A 5,432-nucleotide genomic window follows, 5' to 3' on the forward strand; every position below is an offset into this window, starting at 1 on the left:
TTGAGCAACACGCCGTCCAGCCGTGGGTTAATAAGCGTTGAATGCACTTTGCATTTTTGTTACTTCCCACAACCCCTGGTTGCACTTTCTGACTTCAACTTGAATAGTTGATTGTTGCGCCTGACGTTGGAGGAACGTTTTTACATTGTTACTACGTACATTGTTATTACTTTAAACAGTAATTCAAGTTATTAAAAAACTATTATTTAAAACATGCTATTGGATAAATGTTTGAGAAGTTTACTACCGGAGCCCTAAGCTCCTCCTCTACCTCCTAGACTGTGTAGAAGTTAAGATGATGTCAAATTTCCATACATTTTGAGAAAAGAGAGCTAGATTTCGTAGATTTTGTCCGTCCGTCCGACCAGCCCCCTGTTCTCTCCCCCAACCTATGTTTCTCTGCCATTGAGAAGTGTTCAACACACTTGTGATTGACCAACAAGATATATTCCTCAATTTATCAGGGAAGCGATAAGCCTGAAATCGCCTGAATAATTAGCAAATAGGTTTAAGCCTGGAACTTCTAAATTTGTTTTCGATTTCCAAGGGCCGCTGTCACGTTAAAATTGTACTGGGGGCGAAAATTGTACCGGCCTACGTCATCGTTTGTTTACATCCTGACAACCTGACAACCTGCCCGGCAACAGACGACGCGATGCAGAAAACATGTTTCCAAACAACGAAATAACATAATACAGATAGCGGATCGCTATCTGTATTATGATAGATAGCGATAACACTTGTTTTTACTTTATATTTGTATTGTATTTAATTGTTTAATCGAAACAATAAAAAAAATTGCCCGCAAAACGGGCGACCACGTCAAATGACGCGTCAAATCACGTAGGAAGGTTCTTGAACATTCTAGACTATGAAACCTGCTTAAAACACTCAGTTTACTAGCTAAATTCGATTAAAAAATTCAATACAATACAAATATAAAGTAAAAACAAGTGTTATCTAGCGATCCGTTATCTGTATTACGTTTCAAGAACCCTCCTACGTCATTTGACGCGATCGCCCGTTTCGCGGGCAAAACATTTGTCATTTGACGCGATCGCCCGTTTTGCGGGCAATTTTTTTTATTGTTTAGATTAAACAATTAAATACAATACAAATATAAAGTAAAAACAAGTGTTATCGCTATCTATCATAATACAGATAGCGATCCGCTATCTGTATTATGTTATTTCGTCGTTTGGAAACATGTTTTCTGCATCGCGTCGTCTGTTGCCGGGCAGGTTGTCAGGATGTAAACAAACGATGACGTAGGCCGGTACAATTTTCGCCCCCGGTACAATTTTAACGTGACACCGCCAACAACCAGACCCAAACACCTTTGGACACAATTTGACGGACCTACAACCAATCAGAGCAAAGAGACGTGTGATGTAGCGCTGAAAGCTGTTGGTATAATACATTTGACCAAACCCTGTCCAAAGTACAATACATCTTGCTTATCAACAAACGCTTAAGGTGCAGTGTTTTCATCTTCTTTTAGAGAAAATGAACCTTCCAGTTCGCTTAATACTGTTGCAAAGCTCATTTACCAGACTGCTCCACATCAGCAGCCATCTTGGTCATCTAAAGGTGGTTGGGATTTGCCTGACCCAGGCCAGGTCATCTGGAAATCTGTCTGAACAGGAAGGGGGCCAGACAGTCTGCCAAATGAATGCAAATAAAACATGAGCTTTACTTGAACACGAGATTCGTCTGTTGTTGTTTTTTTTCTGAAATATTGATAGTTTCAAACAGGCAGGCGGCGTCAGCTAGAAACTGATATTTTCACACCCCATTTCGCTCACAAATTCAAATACCGGTAATTCCTCTTCAATCTAACCTACTGTACCTTTAAATTATCTACACTACCACAAGGTGTTCTTACGTCTTGTAAAACAGTCAAACTTTTCTGTAATTTCTTTGTAATTTCTTGACAAAACCCAAAAAAGTGTGAATCTGCAGACTAATAACTATGAAGGAGCCGGCACAGAGAAGAACATGTTCAAGAGGGGAGTGTGATGTCATGCCTAACTGGGCTCTAGGAGCTCTGTGTGTCGGAGTCGGTTCTGGAGGGGCAGCAGGAACAAGGAGGGAATGCCGACGACTCAGTACGTAACTAAGCAACTCAATATCTGTTCCAAGAACAGGCGGAAAACACTACAATTAGGAACCAAAAAGAATAAGGGACATTACAAAAAAAGCCTGGTCCTGGCAATAGAGGCATCTGGAAAGATTCCGACAAGCCAGGACTGGCTTGTGAGGTGTGAGGTGGTAGCTCAGGAGGTAGAGCAGTTGTCTTGTAGCCGAAAGGTTGCAAGTTCGATCCCCAGCTCTGAGTGTTGATGTGTCCCTGAGCAAGACACTTAACCCTAACTGCTCCTGACGAGCTGGCTGTCGCCTTGCATGGTTGACTCTGCCATCGGTGTGTCAATGTGTGTGTTATTAACCGATGTAAGTCGCTTTGGATAGAAGCGTCTGCTAAACGCCCTAATTGTAATTGACTGCAGCAATAAACTTCTTCCATGCTGGGCTTACTCAAATCATATATTTCTCGTACGGGTGATTATGTGATGAGCTGTTTCATCTACTTGAAGGCTTCTTCTTGCATTGCACTCGAAACCCTGAGACATCATGTTTGAGTAGGTTGCTAAGAGGTTTGGTAAACTCACACAGGTTTAGTGAGTGCCTACCTAGGTAGTGGATCGTTCCCAGCATTATTCTCCAGTCGCTCAAGCAGCTTGGCGGCTCAAGCTCAGTGATGGCCTTGACCTTGGCTTCATCCGCCCGAAATGACGTGCTCATCAACGCAATGTAGAGGCAGATGAGTGGTCGACAACGAGAGGAGTTTCTGGGGTTTTCTGGAGCTTCACTTCAAGATGTTCTGGGGTGAGATTCCATTCAAATGGAATCTCATTTGACATTGAATGATTTCCGGCACACATTCAGATTGCATGTTAAAGTAGGACTTACTAATGGGAGTTATATATGTCATACATTTGGCACTCTTTCTGGGTAGTGGTGTCTGCAAGATAACACTTGCTTGGTCGAAGAGAAAAACACATGGGCACCTGCCAGTTCGGGTAAGTTGTAATCTGTTGTTGGTAGAATGCAGTTCTCACTCTTCAAAGCCTTATTCAGCCTATTAGGATCAACACTTCTCCTTGGCTGGTCTTTGTTCTTCTAGGGCACAGCGACTATTGGAGCACACCACTCCATGGCTTTGATTTCTCTGAGGAAATGGACTTGTCTGCCGTCCTCTTCCTCAAACGGGTGCAGTAACCACCATCTGTCTCCCTTAAGGACTGGACCACATCTGGAGCATTTGAGTCGCTTGTTTACATGATGCCTTTTGCCTTAGCCCTTTAATTCCCTCCTTGTCTGTGCGTATATATATATATATATATATATATATATATATATATATATATATACACATACACTGTGTTGCAACATTACTTAAAGGAGCAGTGTGTAGGATTTAATGGCGGTGTAGTTGCAGATTGCTACCAACAGAATATGCCATTAGACCGTTCTGGGTGACTGTAGAAACAACATATTTATGAATATTAAATTACATTTCTGCAATGTCCGTTCTGCTTGATGCCACTCATTTCTAAACATTGCACCTTTAAAGGGGACTGAAAGGACAAAGATCGATAAACTAATAGAATTAAAACGAAACAGGGAGAGAGAGAGTATCACCCTGAGGAGAACCACAATGCTTCTACAGCCAGAACGGGGGTGCGTGCATGCGTGACGAGTGTCCCTTGAAAACCAACCAGTCGAATAAAGGCCACGTGCCGTCCTGATGACCCCGGCTGCTCTGAAACCCATTCCCACAACACTGGCCTCCAGCTACCACCTGTGCTCCGTGAGTCCTGCTCTCCGTGACATCTCCCCTCATGTCCCCGCGCTCTCCCTTTGCTTCTGCTTTTATGTTCACCGTACTTTCACTGTCTATCTTCGCTCTTCAGGCCATGTCTTTATTTATTTGATTTCCTTTAATAAGATGTTTTCAGTCTGTGAACAATAGCCATAATGCAGACTGGAGTCTCAGCACCACTCCATGGTACACCCTCTGGCACCATGCCACTCTGAGATCATAATCACATTTCAACTGACTTCACGTGCCAGGTCCATGATAATCCTACGTGTAATGGGCACAATACATGGACCTGTATTATTATTGTGTGCATTCTCACAGGAGAAATAGTGGGTCAGTTCTTTATCATGAGCAAAAAAAAGACATCATCTGATGGATTAGCTTGTAAGCCAATCAGGACACGAAGAGGAAAAGGAGGGGCGGGTTAACAAAAATTGCGGGAGAGGGACTTGGTGGTGATGAGATGTCACGCATGAGTTGGCTTTCTGGGCCCGGTTTCCCGACAACGTTCTCTCTTAGCGCGCTACGAAGACTCCTACGTTTAGACTTATCAAAGTTGTTTACCTCTATAGGCGTGGTTCCCGAACGGTCTCTTAGGAGTCTTCTTATGAAACACTCCTTACGTCGGTCGTAAACGGCGCTGTCCAGAAAGAACGTGCTGAAATCGATTGCTCAGAGATCGAGTTTCAATTTCATGCGCATGACAGCGTTCTAAAAAATCTTTGCGAATAAAACATTGCTCGAAATTCTTCTAGTAGGCCTAAACATTTATTTAACCAAGGGCGAACATAGCATAGCCTACACTGAAAAATGGACATTTTGAAATGAAAACTAATTTTTGAATAGTTTATTTAGCTTATTATATAATACTGTTCATGCTGAGACTGCTTTGCTTTTTGTTACCTGTAGGGGTCTTTGTGTGGGCTTTGCATACCGCCCGGCCAGTGTGTACTTGTCAGGTGTAAGCTAAATGTCAAGGGAAAGAGCCACTTATTACGTTCAATCGTTTCTTATAATGGTTTATTCGTTTCCTAGTATAATTTCCTTAATTTATAAGACAGATAGGCTACAATATTTTTTTGAAGTTTTTTTTGAAGCCGAGACAACATCCTTAACTCAAACATGCCGTTTCTTTTGGCCTCAATTGGCTACGGATGCGAACTGTTTCCCAGAACCTTCTTCAAGCCTTCTTAACTATGTCATTTGTAACCTCTTCTTTAAGTTCTTCAAGTGTTTCTGGAAACGATCTTTGCTACGAATCTCTTTCAGAGTCGTTTGTTGGCAAGGTTGGTCTGAAGCGCTCGTAGAACCTTCTTAGCTCTACCATAGTGATGGTTCAGCTCCTGACGCTAGTCGCCGCCACAGTAACCTTTAGAAATCCCCGTTGCGCATGGAACTGCCACATTTACTTAAAATATACGTAAGGGATAATGTTGTAGGACACCGGTCATTATCAGGAAAATAAGCCCCGACAGTGCGAACCGGACCCCGACGCGAAGCGGAGGTGACTGCTTTGCCCTGAAGGGTATTATTTTCGATAATTACAGGC

Source organism: Gadus chalcogrammus, chromosome 3 (genome assembly GCF_026213295.1).
Source record: "Gadus chalcogrammus isolate NIFS_2021 chromosome 3, NIFS_Gcha_1.0, whole genome shotgun sequence".
In the NCBI taxonomy this organism is placed as follows: domain Eukaryota; kingdom Metazoa; phylum Chordata; class Actinopteri; order Gadiformes; family Gadidae; genus Gadus; species Gadus chalcogrammus.